Source organism: Amblyraja radiata, chromosome 21, assembly GCF_010909765.2.
Source record: "Amblyraja radiata isolate CabotCenter1 chromosome 21, sAmbRad1.1.pri, whole genome shotgun sequence".
Classification (NCBI taxonomy): Eukaryota; Metazoa; Chordata; class Chondrichthyes; order Rajiformes; family Rajidae; genus Amblyraja; species Amblyraja radiata.
Window position 1 is genome coordinate 10,936,816 of NC_045976.1, and position 25,398 is coordinate 10,962,213.

The 25,398-nt window shown below is 39.3% G+C and overlaps 1 protein-coding gene across 12 annotated transcripts in view; it reads right to left on the reverse strand.

Moving 5' to 3' along the window:
- The window catches only part of plekha5 (pleckstrin homology domain containing A5), a 249,979-nt gene that overhangs the window by 155,612 nt on the left and 68,969 nt on the right, over positions 1-25,398 (reverse strand). Inside the window, exons 1-2 of one of the 12 annotated variants that reach the window (XM_033039508.1) lie at positions 6,323-6,531; positions 5,878-5,995 (exon numbers count right to left, since the gene is read on the reverse strand). The exons of 9 other annotated variants lie outside the window; for them this stretch is intronic. The gene's annotated coding sequence lies outside the window, so the exon portion shown is untranslated. Of the gene's footprint in view, positions 1-5,877; positions 5,996-6,322; positions 6,532-6,915; positions 6,936-25,398 lie in introns of those variants that run through there. 2 more of the 12 variants (XM_033039509.1, XM_033039507.1) reach the window with 2 other exon arrangements.

Here is a 25,398-nt window from a genome sequence, read left to right on the forward strand (position 1 = left end):
GGTGTGCGTCATATTTTGCAAACAAATACAACTTCTAAAGGTAAAGATACAGAGTTCTTATCTGTCGCTCAGCCATAGTTAGAATTGAAATGGAAAAGCTTGTTTTTCTAAACCATTAAGAATAAGGAATGTCACAGTGGCGCAGTTGAGACCTGGATTCAAACCTGACCTCGGGTACTGTCTGTATGGATTTTGCACGTCCTCCCTGTGACCACATGGTTCCTCCGGGTGCTCCGGATTCCTCCCACATCCCAAAGGCATGCGGGTTTGTAGGTTAATTAGCCTCTGACAATTGTCCACTAGTGTGTAGGGATGGGTGAGAAAGTGGGATAACATAGAACTAGTGTACGGGTGATTGATGTTTGGCATGGACTTGGTGGGCCAAAGGGCCTATTTCCATACTGTATCTTGCAATCATTCATCAATTTAAATGCACATGATCAATCTGTGGGAAGCCTTCATTTTCAAGTGATCAAAGTGGCCCGTGACAAACTTGTGCTCTTCCGTTGTCAGTCACAGTGTAGCAAGATACTTAGTGGATTGTCAGAAATTAAATTTGTTGAAAACACCATTGGTAGCTGTTTCTACATCTGCTGGTCCCCGTAGATACACTTCATCCAATGCCCCTGACCAACATTTCTATAACATATAATTTAAACATTTCCCAATACCTCTGGTCTGCAGTCCATAGCAAATATGCACTGATTATAACAAAGGTCCCCTTCGAGCCTATGTACAATCTGATCGAAATTTGAATATTACTTTGGAGCTTGCCAATTTTATATAATTTAAATTGACAATTATGATTATGACTTCATGGGGAGTGAGAAAGTGAACATGAATTGTACTTGTAATAAAATTCTAGTAATCTAATTTGGATTTAATGTAAAAATCTATTCAATGTAGCAATCATCAGTTGTTATATTCCATAGATAGCACAAAATAGTTATTAGGGCTGTGTATGAATTTATGTTGCTGAATATTCTGGAACAATCTTAACATTGCATCTCAATGCCTCCCAAATAATAAAGGAAAAATCCGCTGCCAGAGTTCGAGGCAAAATGTCTGCTGTAAGAATTTTGTACTAATGTGCAAATGCACAACACAAGTTTTATATTTTATAAATCCCACAGCACTTCATTAAGACGCACAGTTCAGGATAGGGTGCTGCCAGATAATTGAACCCCAGAAAAACTTTACATTCACTAACAACGCTGCATGCCATTCATGAAAGCTTAAATACAAATTTTGGGTTACAGTCTTGACAGGTAAAAAAAAGTGCATGGACCTTTATTATTCCCCACAGAGAGTAAACTCAGTACAGACATGAAGTTCTTCAAAACAAAACACCTTTTTTTTAGCATAGCTTTCATTCAATGCCCCAAGCACTGCATACATGACCAAGAAGGGGAGAATTATTTTGGATAAAAACTTTGTTCACTTATCTGACTTTATACAACTTCTTAAATAGAATAGACCAGCATTTCCAATTCCTTCCATCGGACCTCTTCAGGCTCAGTAATTTAGGTCTCTATTTCATGACTAAACTTGAAACCCACTTGCAGGCATATCCTACCTCATTACTTCAAAGCACTCGAAAACACTGTGTAACCTATCCTAAAACATAATAAAACCGCTGAATGATTTCAAATAGCCAAGCGTCATGATGGTTAAAATACAAAAAGGAGCTAAAACTATGATTCATAAGGAAGTAAAAAAATCAAATACTAGTTGATGATGGTCAATTAAAATGCGCCACATTTTGTTGCTTCAATTAAGAGCAAATACTGTGACAGGAGTTAAGTGGAGGATGACTTTAGGTAGTTTTTGAGGTTTACGTTGGTTTGTCAATTCTGCTGAATGTTGATCAATCTTGACAACAGACTTAACTCTGGGAAAGGACAAACAGAATCTATGCATGGAAGTGACAAGAAAAACAGTACCTCTCAAGTATTTTTTCATATTTTGTATCAATTGCCTTCATTAGGATATCAAATTGTGTAATAGAGAAAAGATTACAAACCAGCATGGAAAATTAAATATTGCCATGGAAAGTGTATTTGCTAAAGCCAAAAGTCTGAAGAAGGGTCTCGATCCAAAACGTCGCCCATTCTTTCTCTCCAGTGATGCTGCCTCACCCGCTGATTAACTCCAGCACCTTTGATTTATACCAGCATCTGTAGTTCTTTCTTACACAGTACAATAATGAAGTTTCTTACTGAGGAAACATTCTCCATTGTGGGAGGCATGGTGCCACAGCGAAAGAATGGCTGCCTTACAGTGCCAGAGACCCGGATTCGGATGTTTGTCTGTACGGAGTTTACACATTCTCCCCGTGACCTGCATGGGTTTTCTCCGGGATCTCCGGTTTCCTCCCACAATCCAAAGATGTACAAGTTTGTAAACTAATTGGCTTGATATAATTGTAAATTATAATTGTAAATTGTCCCTAGTGTGTGTAGGATAGTGTTAGTGTGCTGGTTGGTATGGACTCGGTGGGCCGAAGGGCCTGTTTTTGAGCTGTATCTCTAAACTAAACCGACTAAAAACTATACCAAAACCCCCCAAAAAGGGAAGTTGACCTAAATAGGTTCAATTGAGAATGAAAGGAAGAGTCATTTGCAAACAACTTTCAAATTGCGGCCCAGTGGCTGAAATAACTGAACACGATTTGAAACTAGAGTTGGCCAAATGTTAGAAATAATTCAAAATATGTAGGATATCAAATAATAGTCACTGCATGAACACCAAAAGATAAGCATTTCTATTTCATATTCAATTCTTCTTGTTCATGCATTGATAACTACATGAGAAAAGGAAATCAGACAAGTAGTCATCCTTCAATAAATAAAATCAATCAGAACATTTTTGGTCTAATTTTATACGTCACATCCAGCACAAATTTGTACAAAGCAAACAAATATCCTTTTAAATTGATATTATACAGAATAATTAAAGCTTTGCCCCAAAAAATTGGGAAAACATGGAAATTCCAGTAATAGCTTCAAGAAAATCTCTTCAAACAAAATACACATCCACAGAGACAATTTCTTAATACAAAAGGGGAATTAAGTTTTATGTAATGCTCACACACTCTCAGAATTCTGAAAAGCCTGCAAAAACACCTTTGTGCATATGTGGGAGCAAAGTACAGTCAGCATGAGTCAGTGTCAGAATTATGTAGGAGTCACTGTCAAAAAATATTCCAACCACACAGCCACTCACCTTGTTTTTACTTCATTTCCCAGATTTTTATCGTTGCCAGTTTGGTTCAATTAATTTCAGGAAAACAAAAGTTTTTTTAAACTGTAGAACCAACAATGGAATGACAGTGATAAGAATGAAAAATGCAAACTTCATGTGTAGGACGGAACTGCAGATGTTGGTTGACACAAAATGCTGGAGCAACTCAGAGGGACAGGCAGCATCTCTGGAGAGAAGGAATGGGTTCCGTTTCGGGTCTGAAGAAGGGTCTCGACCCGAAACGTCACCCATTCCTTCTCTCCAGAGATGCTGCCTTTCCCGCTGAGTTACTCGAGCATTTTGTGTCTATCTTCAATGCAAAGTTCAGTATCACTAAACAAGTTCTCTGATGTTTCACCAGTACTGGATCTGAGAATTCTCTGTGGACTATTTGAAGTTTCCATGGATAGACCACATGCTGCTTTGAAGAATAGGTGGATCACATCAGCAAAGCAAAAGTGCAAATATCATAATTTGGATTAGTTGGGACAAAATCCTGATACATTGCTGCGTGGAAGTATAATTAACACTGTACGATCATCAGCGATTGGCCACAGCTGCTAATCTTATGATGGAAAGTCATTTATAAATCAATGGAAGATGATACGAGCCCGAGGGCACTGCAGTGATATTCTTGGGTGGGATTTTATAAAGGGATGTTTCTTTTCTAGTGGAATAACTCACTTTGGGTTTCATAAAAATAAATTGCAGAACTGCATATAAAAGGAAACTTGTATCTGCATTTCCTCAATTCAAGCACATAAATCCAATAACATCAATCAATGCCCATAGGAAAGGAAAATAACTTTGAATAGTTTGGGTGTCAGGGGTTATGGGGAGAAGGCAGGAGAATGGGGGTTAGGAGAGAAAGATCAGCCATGAATAAATGGCAGAGTAGACTTGATGCACCAAAAGGCCTAATTTTGCTCCTATCAGTTATGAACTTATAACAAGACCGGCTGCTCAAGATTTCCAATGGTAAATGCCATACCTTCCATCAGAAGGTCAGATGAAAGGGTGTTTGCTGATAATTGCACAATGTTCAACTCCGCTCCTAAAGGGCCTGTCCCACTGTACGAGCTAATTCAAGAGTTCTCCCGAGTTTAAAAAAAAATCGAACTCATGGTAAGCACGTAGAATGTACGTAGCGGGTACGTCGGTGCTCGGGACGTTTCTTAGCGCTCGGGACGTTTCTTAGCGGCTCGTAACGCTAACGGCAGGTACTTGGGAAACGCGGTAAGCTCGTGAAGATTTTTCAACATGTTGAAAAATGTCCACGAGTGCCCCGAGTACCTACGAGTGGCCATTACCGTAAATCGCCGAGTTTGAATCAGGGGAAACTCGGGAGAACTCTTGAATTAGCTCGTACAGTGGGACAGCCTCTTAACTCTTCTGCAAATGAAACAGTCGACGTCTGAATGTACAGCTGGGCCTAGATACTGCTCTGGGATATCGAAAATGGGATGTGGGGGAGATGGTGTGGCAGATATTGTCTATTAATACGAGATGGATTTATGTGAGTTCCAGCTGGAATAACATGATACATCAATGGATACAACACGTAAAAAAGTGGACTTACAAAAACTAAAAACTAAAATTGACCGTAACTTTCACCCATACTATCTGCCTGCAGAGCTGTGGATTCAGTCATCTGCCAATGATTCATCAATGACCTTCCATCATAAGGTCAGCAGCTGTGGTTCCTCCCTGATAATTGGACAATGTTAATTATATTTGCAACTCTGCAGAAAATGAAGTGACAAATTAAGCTGCCTAGGTCTTGCTCCCCGTGTAGCAAGACCAAGACAAGTCAGGCTTGGGCTGATAAGTGGCACTCTAAATTCGGACCGTAAAGACCAACTCCAACAAGGGGGAATCCAATTATCTACCCTTGACATTCAATGGCACTAGTTGCTGAGTGCCCATTATTAACAAATTCAGAAACTAAACTGGTCCAACCACATAAATATTTTGGTTGCAATATTTTGGTTGAGTGCTTCATCCTTTAACACTTTAAATCCTATTCACCATCCACACCATCCAAAATGGAGCCCAACCAAAAACCTTGAGTAAGCATTAATCAAGATAGCCACAAGTGTGCAAAAGAGAACCTTTTTTTGATTTCATTGATATTTTTTTTTCTGAAAATAATCAGAATGGATTCCATTGAAACAAATGAAAAAAAAACACATAGAATTTTCTAATCACCCACTCCTCAGTTAAAACATGTTATAGTTTTAAAGAATTTATCTCATTGCCGGCATCACTGTTGGCACGTTATTTCCTTGCGAAGAGAAAAATGCTTTTGAAGATTACATTGATGAGTTAATATCCCTTTTCAATCTGAATTTTGAGGCTGCAATACCCTGGACACATAAATATGTATTTCTTTAATGCCTCTTTTAGTATGGCTTAATGGTTTAACAAAACAAAAATCTATCTAAAGAGGCATTTGATGCTGGCACAAAATATGATATTTTTGGGAAAAAAACCCGGAGGTAAAATATTGCCATAAATAGTGAATTGCATGTCAGGTTTATAAGTTGCAGAATAAAATGCTAATGCTATTTTAAAAATCCTCCACCCTGAAACTCAAATTGCCTACGTATCTGATAATTTACTAAACAACCTTACTTCTAATTTGCTTCTGTTTTCCATGCCTGTTGGAAGCTCGTACCAGTCCATGGAGCAGCTCACAATCATCATCAAATCACAGAAGCATATAATCTGTCACCAGTGATCAGAACAAGCACTGCCAAATATAGAATTAAACAGTTTCTCTATCTAGCAACAAAAGACATAACATTATATGTTAGACTGCACAACGTTTAGTATATGTGTTTGCTTTTTACAAATTTCAAGAATATTCATTTTATTTGCAGTTTAAAGCCTATTAGTATTTTACTGCTTTAACCTTAAAGACTTCGATCTCTAAATTAAATGTTTACATTGCACTGAAATAAAGCAATATCACCTTTGTAACTGAAATTTTTTAGCAAACTTTGCGGAACAAATGCTACACAATCACGGCATGCAACTCAAATAAGGCATTGTTTTTCCCCATCATAATCATACTTACATTGTATTAACCAATTGCTTTGGTATGCCACAGTTCCAGCAACCAAACCAGCAAATAAAAACAGAATCACAGCACAAAGTCAGACTTTGGTCTTCAAGGTAATTCAATCCTTTCGCTGAACTCCCGACATCTGTCAAGATGCAGCATTTGCTAAGTTCTGAAATGGATCCCGCTTCTTTGAAGAGGCTCCCCAGTGAGCACTCTATTGCCCAAAGAGAGAGAAATAAAGCATCACAGCTGTCACGCCGCTTGCAGGAACTGAAACTCGACACTACTCATGATGTCACTTCAACGCTACCTTATGTGGAACAGCTTTGTTTCATAGCATGCAAACATATAATTCATTTACTAGATACATGAACTATCAAATGATCAAATGTTAAAAAAAAAATCGACACTGGCCTGTGCATTTAAGAGAAATTACATTAATTTGTTCTCAACACAGCACACTCTACAAACCTTTACAGTTGTGTGGACAGAACAGATTTGCAGGCCAATCACCACTAATTCTGCAATAATGGACACCAAATATTTTTTGTAAACATTTGCATTATTTTCTCCACAGGACTCTATGAATCATTGGTAGTTCTGACCTGTCATATTAGAAGCAAGGCAGAATGAAAAGCAGCAACTCCATTTTCATCCAGCTTCCATCTCTGAATTTGAATACAGACAATCTTCCAAAGTACTACCACTAAGTGGAGCACCCAATCCTTGGGAACAAACCACAATACCGTTTCACCCTCGACTCTAACATGGAATGTAATTTGCTTTTTTTTGTAACTATACTTCTGATTATACAGTATTTTGTACTGATTTCAGCTGTTTATTTTGAAAGTGTTAACAATGTCTTATGTATTGCCTTATGAACTGCACGAACTTAATTCTTTTTTTAAAAGCAGTGAAAGTAATGTGATTGAATTTTTAATATTTGCATTTATCCATTATTCTCTACAAAAGTCAAATTTGTACCAGACAATGCCTTTCGAAGGTGCATAAAAGTTGTAAATTATGTAAGCTTATTCATTAACATAGTTCATATTTTACACTTGAACTGAACTTTTGGAAATGTGCAGTGCAGCAATCTCAAGACAAACTCGGCATTAATGATGACAGAAGGTTTTATAAAGGGTTGAAAGGTTGAAATTTTTTTCTGGGAAAAAGTCGTACTAATCACAGAATACAATATTTCTTACTAACTTTTCCTAACTTTAGATAGAATCCTTTTCAAAACAAAAGAGTAGATAATGGTACAGAATTCCATGCCAGAAATGAAAGCAAGTGTCCACTGCTGTCTAAGTACAAACCTACCTATTGTAGACACTTCATCCCGACCCACTGAAAAAAAATACAATGACTCGGTCAAGCATCCGATTTACATTAATTCGGCACTAATCCCATTTGTATTCCCCACACATTCCCATTAATTCCCTCCAGATTCTGGCACTCACCTACATACTGGAGGCAATTAACCTTCTAACCTGTACTTCTTTGGAAAGAAACTAGAGCACCCGGAGGAAGTACACACAATGAAAGAGAAAACATGTAAAATTAACAAAGACAACACCGTAGGTCAGCACTGAACCCAGCCCTTCAGAGTCTCAGAATCATATAGCATGGAAACAAGCCGCTCCGCCCAACTCGCTCATGCTGACCAAGATGCCCCAATCATGTTAGTCCCATTTGTCCACGCCTGGCCCACACCCCTCCTGTTGTAAATGTTGTAATTATACCTGCCTCAACTATGTCCTCCGGCATACTCACCACCATCTGTGTGAAAATGTTGCCCCTCGGATCGGGGGCGAGAGGATGGACAGTCAGAAAAGAGTGGTAATATTAGGAATAATGGAATATGGAATTCTGCAATAATTAAAATAGTCCAACCAAATAAATTAGCACCTTTTCCTCAGCAATGTCTAGTAAATGGAATGAGTATTGGCTCTAAATAAGCCTACGCACGTGATCTGACAAAATTCCACTAAAATTGATTAAACTTAATAAATAAACAGATCACAGGGCCTAAGCAAAGCAGCTGCAATTACAGGAATGAATGAAGGGTAACCTTTGAGAATCTTGTATCATACATACAAAATTGTGGCCTGTTCATTGGAGCTGACTGAATGAAATTTGTGCTTCAACGTTGGAGATGTTGGCCTGGGAGAGAAGCCTGATACTGGGACGTGCACCTTGCAAGAGGATTTGGACAATTTTGGCAAGGTAGAGCGAGTGGCATCTCTCCAGTGCTTTGAGCTGCCTGCTGTAGGTAGTCCATATCTGAAAGGCATATGGGAGGCAAGAGGATCAGAGCTGGCCATTAAACCATAAGCCTTGAGGTGGATTAGTGGTCGATCTTCAAACACACTTTTCCCCAGATAGCCAACAGTTGAGGCGATAGTGAATTTAATCATTTATGCCTATCTTTAATGTAAGCTGTTTCCTGATATATGGGAAACAGTCTATACTACTGTAGAACAAAAGTAGTTTGGTGGAAGTAGATGTTAAGTTTAAGGGCATGTCCCACTGTAAGAGGTAATTCAAGAGCTCTTGAAATGAAACTCGTGGTAAGTACGTAGAATGTACGTAGCGGCTACGTCGGAGCTCGTAGATGTCTCGTAGCGGCTCATAATGCTAACGGCAGGTACTCGGGAAACGCAGTAACTCGTGAAGTTTTTTCAGCACTGTGAAAAATGTCCACGAGAGCCCCGAGTACCCACGAACGGCTATTACCGTAATTCTCCGAGTTTGAATCAGGATAAACTCGGGAGAACTCTTGAATAACCTTGTACAGTGGGACAGGCCCTTTAGTAGATGTTTAGTAGATGTTAACTCTTTCCTCTGATTCAATAGATAACTCGACCAGGTCTTGCAGCATAATGTCCAAACAGGAGTACATGCAGACTGCAGCATCATGACTGAATGCGTTTACCTTAATTCTGGAAGAAGGCAATGTAGGGTGCCCTGTAAATTAGCTCTACTCCAGCGAAGGTTTCCAAGAGGCGAGGTGCAGCAAGAAAGATTGAGGAAAGGGCTCTAGAGACGATAAGAGTCTTAATTTGCACTATTACAAAATGAGATTGTGTCTGTTGTCAACCTACCAATTAAGATCACAGCTTGCATATCATCATGAAATAGATGTAAGATGGATACATATTTATGGTGGCACCAAATTTGAAAAGAATGTGGCCTAATCCCTCAAAGTAATAGAGAAGTCAAATGCTGCTCCCTGCATATCTCAAGTGGCTGCACAGGGAAGATTGTGCTCGTTATGCCTCCTGATGGACAGAATTCACAATGCAATTCAGGGAGCAGCTCGTTTGGTCACTGGAAGGAGACAGTTGACATTGTCACGTGGCAGACAACAGCAAGATCGTTCTTCCTGTTATCACAACAGATCCAATATTGGGAAATGAGGATGTTTTGAAGGACAGCAATGTTGTCAATATAATTAAATCTAAATTCTCAAAATTTGTATTTAAATGCAGCACAATTTGAGAAGCAGGTAAGTCAAATGAGACATCATGAGTTTCCTCTGCACTCCAGATGAAAAACCAGGTGACAGAGAAACTTTGAGTTGGAGGTTGTGATTGTAATGGGACGTTTGCAGACGTAATTTCCACCGTAAAAATCAGCATAGGAGTTAAGAGTCAAAATTAATTTTGTAGACAGCAATTGGTGGGATAATTAATTTTTTTTAGAACTGTAATTATGAGGATGAGAAACAAAAACATAAGTTGATCAATTAGTTACTGGATGCTGTTTGGGCTTTCAAAAAGATCATGGCTGATTATTGGGCCAGTCCGCTTAGTTATTGTTGCAGTATTCCACTGACCACCCTTGTTCCCTGGTTAGATCATGTTATCACATTGAACAACCACTTATTTGACCACTCGGTTCCTTGAAGGAAATTTGCATTAATTTAAAAAAATATTTAAATAATTTATTATAATTATATTAAGGGCACAATTACTTTGTTCTGGCAATCCCACCTTCCCAATCATCATTATCGTTGAAAACATCAACGAGTACGGTGCCTTACGATGCTATGTACGACAGTGATCGCAACTTCTGCTGAAATGTGGATGGCCGTTGGCTCGCTAGGAGCTCATCTGCCCTTTGACAGGTCTTGTTTTATGTCCTGCTGGGGGTCCACAGCCAGGTGGGGGAGACGGTTTAGTCGCCGACTATCCGACCAAGGCGCAGGTAGCACGGGATTACATGGTACCCGTGGCGGTAGGAATCAGTTCTTTCAAAATATCTTCATTTTCCTCAATCATGGATTCTTACCCGTCTGCCCTCATTCTTCCAAGAGCCTGGACGGAATGTCCACATTTGCAGTTTTCACATTCAATGGATCATCCTCAATTCCTAACACCGGCCACATCTTGCCTTCTCCTCCCTACTCGGAATCCTGCAGGATTCCTCAGATATTGTGGTTTACTCTTCTATCTCCACAAGTAACCACACCCCACCCCAAACATCAAGACACAAGAGACTACAGATGCTCGAAATTTGAGCATCCAACTCTTTCAGCCCAGTTGGAGATGTTCACTAACCATGTCCCTCCACAGATGTTGCTCAACTCAGAGATTCTTCAATATATTTAATCTACCATCTCATATCACCTTTCTGTGCAACAGCAGCAGATGAAATATCTGGCAAAACTAAACAGCTGGTAACTAGACAGTCATACAGCACCAAAACTGTACATTCACCCCGTGATTTCATCAGGTACCTATCTATACTAATTCCATTATCCCGCACTGGGTTAATTGTTTTCCATGCCATGGCATTTCTGAAGAAGAGTCTCGACCCGAAACGTCACCCATTCCTTCTCTCCAGAGACGTTGCCTGTCCTGCTGAGTTACTCCAGCTTTTTGTGTCTTTCCATGGCATTTCAATTGCCCATCTAAATACTTGTATATTGAGAGTACTTGACTCCTTCGTATTTTCGGGAAGTACATTCTCTCTAAACCTCATACCCATTAATTTAAATATATGCTCTTTGGTTACAGACTCCTTTGTTAAGGAATAAGACCTCTTATGGATAACAAAAATCTTCCTCAAATCCCATTTAAAACATCAAGCCCCAACTGTAAATCTGTGCCCCCTAGCTATGGACAACTCTGCTAAATTTTCACATTTAAATCAGGTCATCCTTAGAAAAGAGAACACTGAATGAACTCAACAAGTCACACTGCATCTTTGTAGGCAAAATGAATATGCTGATGTTTCATAGCTTCCTGGTGAATCACCTCTGCACCACTCCACTGCAAATCTAACATTCAGGCCTACACACAGTATTCTTGCTGTGACTAATGTTAGGTCTCGTATATATGAATCATATACCTGTACAGTATAATGTTAATGCTCTTATCATCATTGATGTGCAGAGGGATCTTGGAGTCACTAAACTAGTAAAAAGAAAACAATTCTCTCGCACTTTTTCCCACCTATTTTTTTCAATTGATTTTTTCCCCATCAGATGGCTTCTCTCCCATTCTGTGTTCGGCTTGTGAAGATAGAAAAAAAAGTCTCTAGAAAAAAAAAATCTGTAATTCCAGTTTTGTCAATTGTTTGGGCCACAGCTTTATTTAGATCTGGAGCCTTAGCCTTACCTACCTTAAAACAACATGGAGCAGTGATCCTAATGTCATACTTTCGGCGCTGAGCAGGTTCATGGTGAGCAATGAAGCATTGTCTCGATCATTTAGAAGAATTCACACTTGATTAATACAAGAATGAATGTTCCACATTGTCCGTAGCCAACATTTTAGGTGTCCCCAAGTTTGGTATGCAAGAAAGTTACCCATGGTTTAAGCATTTCTACTGCGATGTCAGTGATAACTGATTTAGGAACAGCCATTCCTGAAATCATGTGATATGAATCAGATTGGATAAACGTTAGTTTATGATGGTGGAACGTCAGGATAAGACCAAAGCAGGTCACTTCCTCTCCATTTTTGACTACACTTATGTCCTGGGATCTACCATTTGAGAATGGCAGCAGTTATTTGAGTCTCATCCTATCTTTATTTTATTTTAAATCATTCACCACAATTTACAACTGTATGCAGCAGGATAGTGAAGCTTTGATCTGATTTGCTGCGTGCAGATTCAGAGGATACAATTAAGGGAATCTTGTTGCAGCTTCACCAGGTTGGCACCTCATTGTTTTAGGCACTTTTCCTGGCTTGCTCATCTACCATCTCTATGTCATCTACCACAATGCTGGTGTCACACATCAATATACACGATGACCTCAGTCATTATATCACCAACCTCATTTCTCGTCCGAAGTAGTCTCATGAGTAGTGTTCTTATCCCTTTAGGGATACAGATTCAAACTGTATATTATATTACATTCCATTTGATCACCCATCAACTAAGTTGTCCAATTACCTGTGGACGCATTACCACCTTTTCTAAAATCTGGAATCTCAGTAGCCACCTTGGAATTCTGCTTTTAAATATAATACAGAAACCAATTACATGATGACTGACATCAGATAAAAATTACACACTATTATGCTCCTAACTAAATATAACCCTTGATGAATTATTAAAGATAATATGGCCTTCCGCAGAGTTATTTCTGAGACATATTGCCTGACCTGAACACACCCAAAAGTTTTACCTTCTTTCAGATAGGAGTCAAAATACGTATTCCCATTTATATAAAAAGTTCATTTACCCAGCATATTTCCCCAATATTTGCATTGATACATTTTAATCACAAAAGTAGGCTGTAAAATGTGCCATAAATACGGCAAAGAAGGGGAAAAACTAGAGCACGCAACCATAAGTTCAGAAACAGGAGGATTCGTAATGAGGAACCAACAAATGGCAAGAGCAGTAATACAAATCTTCGGAAGACACAAATGCTGGAGTTACTCAGCGGGTCAGGCAGCATCCCTGGAGAACATGTATATGTGACGCTTCAGGACGTGACGCATCGGGTGGGGACCCTTCTTCAGACTCAAGGGGGTCTCAAGAACGGTCCTGAACCAAAACGTCATCCATGTTTTCCAGGGATGCTGCTTAACTCTCTGTGCTCATCATGTATTTTGTGTCTTTACTTGGTAAACCAGCATCTGCAATTTCTTGTTTCTACTAATCTATTGGTACTATCTTCACTGAAAAGGGCAAGTTATTTTCCATAAACAGCTATAAATCAGGAATCTAATCAAGGTGAGGAGCCAAAGGAAATAAGAATTTGTAAGAAAATTGTCCTTGAGAAACTAATGGCACAGACGGCCTATAAACCGCAGAGCCTGATAATTTGCCTCCAAGAGTGGCGAAGAAGGTAGCTGTGGAAATAGTGGACACATCGATTTGCATTTCTGCAGTATTCAAAGGAGCATGCAACAGTTCCCACACATTGGAGGATGGCAAATTAACCACATTATTTAAAGGCGAAGGGAGAGAGATAAAAGGAAGTCCAACATCAGATTAGTAGTGAGGAAAATGCTGCAGGCATTTTATAAAGGATGAGATAATTAGATACTTGGTAAACATCCATGTGATAAGCCAATAGTAAAATGTATTTTTGAAAGTGGTCATTGACAAACACTGGAGTTCTTTGAGGATATGAATGGTCGAACAGATAAGGGATAACGTGGGGATGTGGTGCACTTGGACTTTCAGAAAGCTTTTGATAAAGTCTTAATAAAAAGTAGTCTGGAAAATAAAACCATGTGGTATTGGCATTGACTGAAAACTGGTTGACAGAGAGTAAACAAAAATTAGGTTTTTTTTGGTGTCAAGTATTATTAATCTGCTACTGCAGGGATCAGTGCATGGCTTCAGCTATTCTGAATATACCTCAATGATCTGGGTGAGATAACAAAATGTAATATCTAGAATATAGTCTGAAGAAGGATCTCAACCCGAACATCACCCATTCCTTCTATCCAGAGATGTTGCCTGTCCCGCTGAATTACTCCAGCATTTTGCGTCTATCTTCGGTATAAACCAGCATCTGCAGTTCCTCCCTACATATGTAATATCTAGAAGTTTGCTGAAGACATTAAACTGGGTGGGATTGTGAATTATGCAAAGGAAGGAATAAGGCTTCAAAGCAACTATGAACAAATGGGCAGAAATAGGGCCGATAGATAAATATAACTATGTATTCTGGAAAGACAAAAACAGAAAGGAGATGTTATTTAAATTGTGGCAGTATTTTAAATTGGAAATGTTCTTGTACAAAGTTATCTAGGTATTCTTGCAAACCAGTCACTTGAAGCCAACATGCAAGTTCAGCAGTAGTTAAGACAGCAATTGGTATGCTGGTCTTCATTGAAGGAGGATTTAAATAGATGTCTTGCTACAATTATACTGAGCAGTTATATGGCCACAGCAGGTGTATCATGTGCAATTTTGGTCTCCCTACCCAAGAAAGGATTATGTGCCATAGAGGGAGTGTAGTGAAGGTCAACAAGACTGATTTTCTAGTGAAGGCACTGCCATATCAGAGAATTTAGGTCGACTAGGTTTGTTTTCGCTTAAGTTTTGAAGAATAAGAACGGATCTAATTTAAATGTACAAAATCCTGACAAGGCTAGGCAGACCACATGTGAGGAAACTGTTTCCCCTGACTTGCCAATTTAGAAGCAAAGGTCATAATCTCAGGATATGGGATAATACATTTAATGTAATGCATTACATACTGGATGGCACAGCGGTAGAGTTGCTGCCTTACAGCGCTTGCAGAGCCGGAGACGGGTGCTGTCTGTACGGAATTTGTTCGGTTCTCCCCATGATCTTGAGGGTTTTCTCCGAGATCCTCACTTTCCTCCCACACTCCAAAGACGTACAGGCTTGTAGATTAATTGGCTTGGTATAAATGTAAATTGTCCCTAGTGTGTGCAGGATAGCGTTAATGTGCGATGGTCGCTGGTCAGAGCGGACTCGGTCGGCCGAAAGGCCTGTTTCTGCGCTGTATCTCTAAACTAAACAAAAAATAATAATTTATGACTGAGATGAGGATAAATTTATTTGCAAAGAAGGCTCTCTCACGAGAGAGCTATAGGGGACAAGTCACTGAATAAATTTCAGGGGCGAGGGGAGTGATTTCTAAACTAGTGGTAAGGATATGGCATGATAGAGGATCAGCCATGATTGTCCTGAAGGGAAAAGCAGTTTAAAGGGCAAAGCCAGTTCAAAGGTCGAAACGTTCGAAGGGCCAAATGGCCTATTCATAATTTTCAATGTTTCTATTATTTCACCAAATGGAAGTACAATTATTATAATCATCATAAATATAACTGCTTAACATAATCGCTGTATGAAAATTACACAATGACAGGCTATAATTATGAACAAAATTTATAATGTGGTTCTTTTGAAATTGAGTTCTCACTACTGATGGTGCCAGCGAATACATTATGTCATGGAAAACCACTCGCAAACGTAATAAATTAAAAAATTGTTGACAATCATTTAGAACTGCTCAGCAGTTTCAATAATGTCAGAATTTTATGTTTAGTTGATTTGTATCAGGTTGATGAAAATTTCCGGCTGAAGATTTAGTTTTACTCGGTTACATTAGCTTTTCTCAACCACGATTTCATTCTCAATTTTTCCAACGCCCGCATTGCCAGCTTTCACAACTTCACAGCTTTGTCGCCCAAATTACACCCTGGACTAATTCCTATTCAACTATCACTCTTCTTTTCAATGGTCTGGTCCCCAATGAGCATTAGGATCAGTTAACCTTTATTTGCAAATCCTCCCAGATTCTTCTTCACTCTAAGTCTTCACAAAGCACGCTCTGATACATCACGGTGCATCATGCACGGTTGCACAGCGATAGAGTTGCTGCCTTACAGTGCTTGCAGCGCCGGAGACCCGGGTTCGATCCCGACGACGGGTGCTGACTGTACAGAGTTTGTACGTTCTTCTCGTGGGCTTTCTCCAAGATCTTCAGTTTCCTCCAACACTCTAAAGATGTACAGGTTTGTAGGTTAATTGGCTGGTATAAGTGTGAAATTTGTTCTTAGTGTGTGTTGGGTGGTGTTAATGTAGGGGGGTGGTCGGTGCGGACTCGGTGGGCCGAAGGGCCTGTTTTCGCGCTGTATCTCTAAACTAAACATCACATTCTCCCATCCCTTGTGCCAATCATTGTCTGTGTTTACGTATGAGAATCTTCACCATTACAACTGTGTGTTGCACTAGAGCCTTTTATCTTGATCTATCATATCCATGAACATTGCTCAGTCACCCTTAGCCTTATCCAAAGAAAGATGGTGTTTATATTGCCCATTTTGCAGTTACAGCCAACAAACCACAACATCATTCAGGATAAAACAGGCCCACTCATTTTTTATAGAAAATAAACACTAAAGAATAAACATGAAATAAAATTACAAAGAGACACAAGGCAAATGCTGGAATCTTGAGTTAAACACAAAGTGGTGAAGAAACTGTCTGCAAGTCGAGCAGCATTTGTGGAGGGAATGGGCAGGTGATATTGTTTAGGGTCTTCATATCCAATGATTTAAATCAAATTACAAAACTGCATCAGGACTTTTTTTTTAAACAAGTGAATTAATTATAAAATATAATGAATTCAAATTACTGATAAATTATTACTACGAAAAATGGAAACGGTGACGTGTTCAGTTTTCATTGAAGCTGAAGCATTTGGATAGAGTGTCAAACAATAAGGGAAAAGTCAGGACACTCACTTAATTATACCAATTTGGTAAAAGACGAGGTTACAGTTAAGTCAATTTGAAGAACATCTTCTATTTTCATTCACCAGGCAATCACACAGAGGAGTTAAAGCCAACGTCTAGGTCACGCTTGTGTGCAAATCCTGGATTCAGGAGAATTCAATTCAAGTCTAACATCAATGTATAAATTCATTTAAATGTTTAGCGTTATCTACTAGAGGGCTCTTGACGCTGTTTTTTTTCTCGTCCTGCGAATATAGCACATCATGTTTAAACTGCAGCTGAGAAAATTAGGACGATATAAAGCACTGCCCTTCCTATTCTCAGGACACGTTCGAAGTTCAGGAATTATTATGCTTCTGCTTCCACCAGTGCGGTCAGCCCACACATTAAAGGAAATAGTAAAGAAGAGGAAGTGTTTGGTCACTCACAGAGGGAAGGAAGCAAAAGGAGAAGAGTGGTCCAGGGGCTTTTAATCACTCCTGAAATTGTACAATTCATAGCACATAAGGAGAGGGTGACAAAAAGCTGCAGGATCATGGAGACACTCTACCACATAGAAGTGACAAAATCCATAAGAAACAAGCACATGAAGGCAATGAAAGATTCTGCTACCAGAGGAACAAGCATGCTGATGGGAGCTAACAATGAAAATCCAATTGGAAATTAGAAATGGGAACCGATATAAAACCATGTGAAAAGTAGAAGCTAACTTTTGTGGTTTAAGCAAGAAACTGGAGTTGGTAAAATGGATATCCCGCTGAGGAAATTTCAGGCCTTAGAGTACATTGAATAAGATATCCAAATCCAAATGCCTTTGAAGGTCTACAGATCAAAAGGAGATCTAATCTAAGCAAACAAAGGGTATAGATTGTGGTGAACCAAGAAAGCTATTTCACTCTGCATAATCAAAAGGGGAAGAATTAAAACCACAAACCATGCACATGGCTCAAGAAAATTCATACTTCTCTTTCTTAATTTTCATCTCAATTCACAACACTATGCAATTGAAAAATGGTCTATCATCAATAGAATTAAGTCAAATTTACAAAGCAATTAATATCTCTTGTCATTCTTTAAAAAAATCAAATTTGTCAAATATACTGACATGTGTAACATTGCACAATAGTTCAAAACAAAGACACGCAACAAATACAGGTGGATAGAAAAGAGTTGGTCTTGGAGCAGCTCCTCATCATGCTGCATGCCAGTAACATCAAGGACTTTGATCCTCGGCCAGCTATCAGCTTGTGGCCTGCAGGAGGGATGAGGGCAAGGAGGCCTGACACGGGAGAAGACCCAGCTGCAACTTCTGCCTCGGGACCTCACCCTGACAGTGACAAGTCTGATGAGGAGGATGCTCTGCTCGAGAGTGACTCAGATGACAATTAAAGTGACTTTTAGATGTATTTGAACAGCTCTGGCTTTATTATGCTTTTCAGGAGATAGTTTAAATATCAAGCAGAGAAGTTACACGTTCTCACAAATATAATGTTTCTCTTCATTTAAAGTTGATATCCCCCCCCCCCCCCACCAAAAAAAAACCACTTCAGCCATTTTTATTGCCCTGCTGGGCAATCTCACTTGCCAATTTTCTTAATTGATAGTCACCTACTTCCATGATTCATCTTCTTAGTGGGCACAGAGTAAAAGAGGTATTATGTACATTCAAAAGTATGGTGTCGGTCTGGTCAGGTAATAATAATAATACAGTAACAAGTATGTTACAAGCAAAATCAAATCAAAGTACACTTCCATTCTCTTTATTTCTTTTAAATTACAAAACCCTAGAGCAGAAGGGATATATTATGTATCCCTAGAGCAGAAGGGATATATTATGTATCTATTTTTCCCCTCTTGATGTTGTTACTGTGTCTACCTTCAAAGGTGTCAAACAGATCGATTAAATTCTTTATCAACTTACCTTGCCGTAACTGGGCACAACAGAGATTGATGATTGAAGATTCAAGAGGAATAGACCCGTGCTATGGCCATGTTAGGATAATTCTCAGTCCTTCACAGAAAACATGCTTGCATCAATCTGTAGTGTGCATGGTTAAGCATATATGTTACCATGCTCCAGGACAGGGGTGGGGAACCTTTTCATGTTGGAATGCCGCATTAAGTTAGCTGTAATCTAATAAGGCCGCATCCAAGAAACTTCAATTAGATATACTTCAAAATGGACATTATTTTGTTAAAATAGCCCTCATGACACTAATGTTTTAATTGTGGCTGTCAGTCGGGGAGGAATATTTAGTTGAATCTTCTTTTACTCTTTGGTATTTTAAGTACGTTCATTTTAAGATTAAAATAAAAATAATAAAAGACGAACAAAAACATATCAATAAAAAGAAAAGGATTTGTTCTACAAAATTTGGATTAATTCAAAAGGCCGCACTTAATGGCCTAGAAGGCCGCAGGTTCCCCAACCCTGGTCCAGGATTTATTGAAGCAGGTTGATCATACGCTGAATAATCCAACCACATTTTTGTTTGTAAGTGGAAAGAAATAATAGAAATTGCAATTGTAAAAAGAGTTGAGATACTGTATTATAATTTTGCTGCATGTCATTGTGGGATATATCATGTCTTGATTGGTGAATAGGTTTAGTTTGTGACTTATTTGAAACTGAAATAGTATGTGAATGCTTCATTGAGCATATTTCCGACTGGTAACTACGCACTTCGTCCAAGCACATTATCGCACGCGTCATGCAAGCCGTCTTAAATGACCACCTAAACTATCAATTGGCAACCTAAAAAGCTGCCTAGGTTGCCCGGCTGGCAACAGCGAAAAAAGGTTAAGTGAGAGCCCTGAAGGAGCGGCATTATAGTTCAAGGTGGGATGGAGTGCAACTTGGAGAGGAACCACCAGTAGAGGTGTTGACTTTCAAGCCATTAACTAGCTATTACAATATATGAGAGGATACAATTTTTTTTTAAAGAGGTCAATATGTGCAGTGTACGTTTTTAAGATAATAAGCTACAAATAGTCCATATACTGGAAAACAAATCAAGACAACTAGTATTTTTGCTTTCAGCAGGGTCCCTATAGTTAAAGTTCCGATCAATTAAAATAATTACTGTTAGTTGACTAACTTTGCAGATGGGAATGTCCTTGTGGAAATCAAATTATTAATAATCAGCTCCCACCATCTGTACACATTGTGGCAGATATAAAACAATACAGGAAATTCAACTGAAAAACAGCAAGCGCAAAGTGTTGAAAAAGACGGAAAGTTAAGCAGCATCTGGAGAAGTGGAAAAACAGGTAAATTGTTCAGGCTGACAACATTTCATCTTTCATGGCTTTTCAAAGCTGGAAGATATCAGGTTTTATTCAATGTGCCAAGTCAAAGGATCTTGGATGTCAGCACATAATTCAGTGGTAATTCACTGCAGGTGACTGCAACCTTATTTGGATATTAAATTAATTCCTATCAACCATCTTGGGTGACACATTACATTACACCAATGTCCTAACTCCACTCAAATGTAGATGCAAATCATACCATAAATAAGGGGATTATCCTAGCATCCTGGCCACCATTTATTTCTCAACCAACACATATTATCTCATCTTACTTCATTGCTATTTGTGGGATCTTGCCGGGAGGAAATTGACCGCTTTGTAAACCCGTAAACCAAGGATAGGAGTGGCACAGAATTGTGGGTGTCACTCTGATGCTTCACTGCTCCTGTGACCCAGTTAAATCCCGACCTTCAATACCATCTGTGTGGACTTTATATTTGTCCCTGTGACCGCATGATTTTTCTCCTTCATCTGAATTCATCCAACGTGTCAGAGATGTGCACTATGGTAGGTTATTTTGCCATGGTGAAATGACTGCCATGTAGGTGAGCAGTAGAATCAGGGTGAGTTGGGTGAGGAAGCTGATCGAAACACGGGGAGAGTAGGTTACAGAAAAAAGATGGCGAATGGATTGATCTGTGAGCCAGCTTTGATTCAATGAGTCAAAATAACCTCTAAAGTCTGAAGGAGGGTTCTGACGCGAAAAGCCGCCTATTCTTGTTCTCCAGGGATACTGCTTGACCCACTGAGTTGTTCCAGCACTTTGTGTCTATCTTCGAACTAACCTCTAACAATGCTGTTAAGAAATACAGAAAAAAATGAACTATGCTTTATCGGTATTTCAGTGGACATAATTTGTTGGTGAACCCCAAGATCATAATGATATTCATTCCTTGCCTTAAGCTTGTATTTTATGCCTGCTTCACATTACATATTGAAGATAGACACAAAAAGCTGGAGTAACTCAGCGTAACAGGCAGCATCTCTGGAGAGAAGGAATGGGTGATGTTTTAGGTCGAGACCCTTCTTCAGACACATCACATTATATATTGCTGTTTTTCGCATAGGTGCTAATGAGAAATACCACAGAATGATAAACATGGAAGTTCTCGGACCTGATGGTATTGCATTCTCCAGCTTCCACTACTGAACAATATACACTTCAGTAAAATGTTTTGAATTTAAGATTTAAGAATATGAAAAACTGACCAGTAATGAAACGATATCAGTTGATGTCAGAGCTTGAATGTCTGCTTTTTGCAACCACTAAACTAGCCTTATTCAATAATAGTGACAAACAAAAACAGTGCACCAGGATTGTGTCTATGCAGTAAGAAAGTTGCCAAGTGACATCCCCAAGGATTGTTCTACCTCCGTTATTTAACCGAAATTCCACGCTACTTCAGATTAGCAACAGGAGCATGAAACGGCACAGTACAATAATTCTTATAAAGCAAAGCACACTGTTTTTTTCAAGAAACGTAGAAAATAGGTGCAGGAGTAGGCCATTCGGCCCTTTGAGCCAGCACCACCATTTAATATGATCATGGATCAAGAAGCAACACTAGAGCGTCGCTGAACTATATTAGTGCACATCCACTGCAGATCAGCATAATGTTCATTGGTTACAGTCAATGATTAAGCACCAAAGTATCTGAAAAATCACCACCTATACATTATACATTAATTGAGTGACACTGAAATCTAATTTTATCAAAAGATTTCCAAGCCATACACAAATAAATTTAAATCATTATTTTACCAGTACTCATCTGCTACCACAATTCGGAATTTGCTCTGTACCACAGGACTGGTAATCAATAAAGGATATATATCCTTGACAGCTTATAAAGAAAGTGCTGGTAAAGCAGAGTATGAGGTTCATACAGTGAGTCATGTGAGTAATGAATATGTGACGCAGGTAGAAATAAAGGCTGTAGATAAGATTCAGCTTGTCAAACAGATGCATTTTAAATATTGTGCAGCAAAACCAAATAGCTCTAGTATATTATTTTAAGCACAAAGTCATAATATTTTCATTTAAAAATATTAACATTGTTGTTACAATTTTTCCACATTGTAGAAAACAAAACATAAAAAGAAAGATATAGCTGCAGTAACTTAGATTAATTTAAAAATAATGGAATTAGCTCTTGATGTTTTGGTTTTATGCAGCTTAAGAATCCCCTTTTCCCAAAATGTAGCTGAATGGAGGCCACAAATGTAAATGCTAATCAGAAATGTTTTCTTAAAAAGCAAGCAGAGGAGGAATTAAGCAGCTGCAAATTCCTAATTATGTATATGCTCCAATCCTCAATTTGCTACTAAAATTGTTTTGGCAATATTTCACTCTAACTACCAGTTATGCTGCATGGAACAGACCGTTTTTTCAATCTCCAAGAATTTTGATTATTTTCTTTCCATATAAAGAATTTTATTTCTTCTCGATTTATGAAGAGTAGATGATAGAAAATTGTATATGATAGAAAGTGTGGACGGATGTATAAATTGGAAGTTTCTGAAAATAGCATGAAAGAAAATGTGGCAGCGTAAAAGAAAATATGCAACGGGTAATTAGCACAGCAAATATAGTTTTTACTAAGAATGTCCTTTTAAGCTTAATCCTGGAGCAGTAAACCGAGTTGATCGATCAGATGAGCTAACCATTCTACTCAAGAGAGGTACAAACACCAGTAATTATATTTAGACAACACATAATTGTCGCTGGTTAAGATATGGTGGCAAGTTTTGATGTGAAGGGCTGCAAAAGTTAAGGGAAAAGGGAAGATAATATTTAGGACGTAAACAAGCAGAATAGGACCACATTTTCTCCAGGTTGGAGCATGAGCATTTGATGAAATATTAGACTCAAACAGAAACAGCTTGTAGTCTGAAATACACATGCCTCTAGCCAGTAGCTCCATAGCATACCCGCTTGTAACAATCTCATCAGAATCAACATTTCTCGAACCTCCACATCTGTGCTTTGAAACTCGAATGTAAGCAGCAAGCTGGAGCATGTAGCCTCTCACTCTGCCACTGGCTTTGCCTCCTATTTCAGTGGCAAAACACAGCTCCTCAGCTTTATTCCAGAGCTGGTATAAACAATCTAAAATTTGAAGATTTTTATTGTATCAAGGACAATAAAAGAAAAAATATGCCATGACAATTCTCACAGCACAGTAGAAAACTTTTATAGTCACAAAGTGCTGGAATAACTCAGCAGGTCAGGCAGCATCGCTGGAGGAAAAGGATAGGTAAGGTTTTAGGTCAGGACCCTTCTTCAGGTTGAAAGTGGGGGGGGGGGGGGGGGGGTGGGAGGTGAAGACCAGGAGGTGAAAAAAGACCAGGGCTGGCAAGAAATGACATAGGGCAGGGAGGTTTACAAGTCGGCCCATTATTGGCTACAGAAGGCGCAATCTAAATGAGGGATATAATATGGTGAACTGGTTAAACAACTGGGGAGGAGGAAGGGGGCGGTGGGGGAGGGGGAAAGGGGAGGGGAGTGTTAGTAGAAGTAACTTAAAATAGAGAAGTCACTTAAAATCAATGTTCATACCATTGGCTTGTAAGCTACCAAAGGCACTGGGGGCCAATTCACTGGGTGTTTTCAAGAGAAAGTTGGATATAGCTCTTAGGGCAAACAAGAATCAAGGGATATGGGGACAAAGCAGGAACGGGATACAGATTTTGGATGACCAGCCATGGTCATAGCGAAGGGCCGAAGGGCCTACTCCTCAACCTATTTTCTATGTTTCTATGACACACAAGGTGCTGTTCCTCCAATTTGCACGTGGCCTCACTCTGGCAATGGAAGATGCCCAGGACAGAAAGGCCAGTATGGGAATAGGAAGTGGAGTTGAAAAGGTTGGCAACCGGAAGATTCCATAGGCCTTGGCAGATCGAGCGTTCATCAAGAATCGATCAAGTGTTCAGCGAAACGGTCGCCGAGTCTACATTGGGACACGCCAATGTATAGGAGCACACATTGGGAACACTGGATGCGGTAGATGATGTTAGAGGTACATGTGAACCTCTGTCTCATCTGAAAGGACTGCAGCGGTCCCTAGTTGGAGTTGAGGTATAAAGGTTAGGTGTTGCATCTATAGGGGAAAGTACCTGGGCAGGCGGTGGCTGGAGTGGGAAGGGATGAGTGAACCAAGGAGTTGCGGAGGGCGTAAAGGGGTGGAGATGGGAAGATGTGATTCGTGGTGGAATCAGGAGGTGAGGGAAACGTCAGAGGATAGTGTGTTGGATGCGGAGGCTGGTGAAAGGTGAGGACCAAGGGAACTCTAGCCTTGTTGCGTCTGGAGGGAGGGGGAGTGAGACAGAACTACCGGACACAAAGTAGACACGAGTGAGGTCCCAATCTACGACACAGGGGGGAACCCACATTAAGAATGACGACATCTCGGATGTCCTAGTATGGAACCTTCGAAACAGATTGGCAGCAATCTTTTCTTATTAATTTCTCTTCCTTTCCCATTCAGCTCCCTCCTGTTGAATTAAAGTGAGAGATATTTCTCTCTCCTTTCAAACTTGTAATGTAGATACACTTGTCACTTCTGCTTTAACAAATTTTAGATCTGGAATTGTCCAAGTATGGCACAAAAGCCACCTCAATATTCAGAGTGTGGAACATAATAGAAAATAAAACAAAATTAGAGAGCACTCTATGTATCGGGCAGATCAGGAGGCATGTGAGAACGGAGAAACATTTACTGTTTCAGAATGATGAACTCATATAATTAGGAAATGTTGAAAATCAAACATGTTTTAAGTAGCAAAGACAGAAGAGTTAAGGGAACAAAGGGTGTGTCTATGATTACTGTGTTTAAGAAGGAACTGCAGATGCTGGAAAATCGAAGGTACACAAGAATGTCTGAAGAAGGGTTTCGGCCCGAAACGTTGCCTATTTCCTTCGCTCCATAGATGCTGCTGCACCCGCTGAGTTTCTCCAGCATTTTTGTGTACTGTCTATGATTACTGTTTGACTATTTGTAAATCATGGATATCAGCTGACCAACAGTGCTTTTAGTTCATTTTAAGTCATTGATTATATTGATCTTCAAGTGTTAGTTCCCT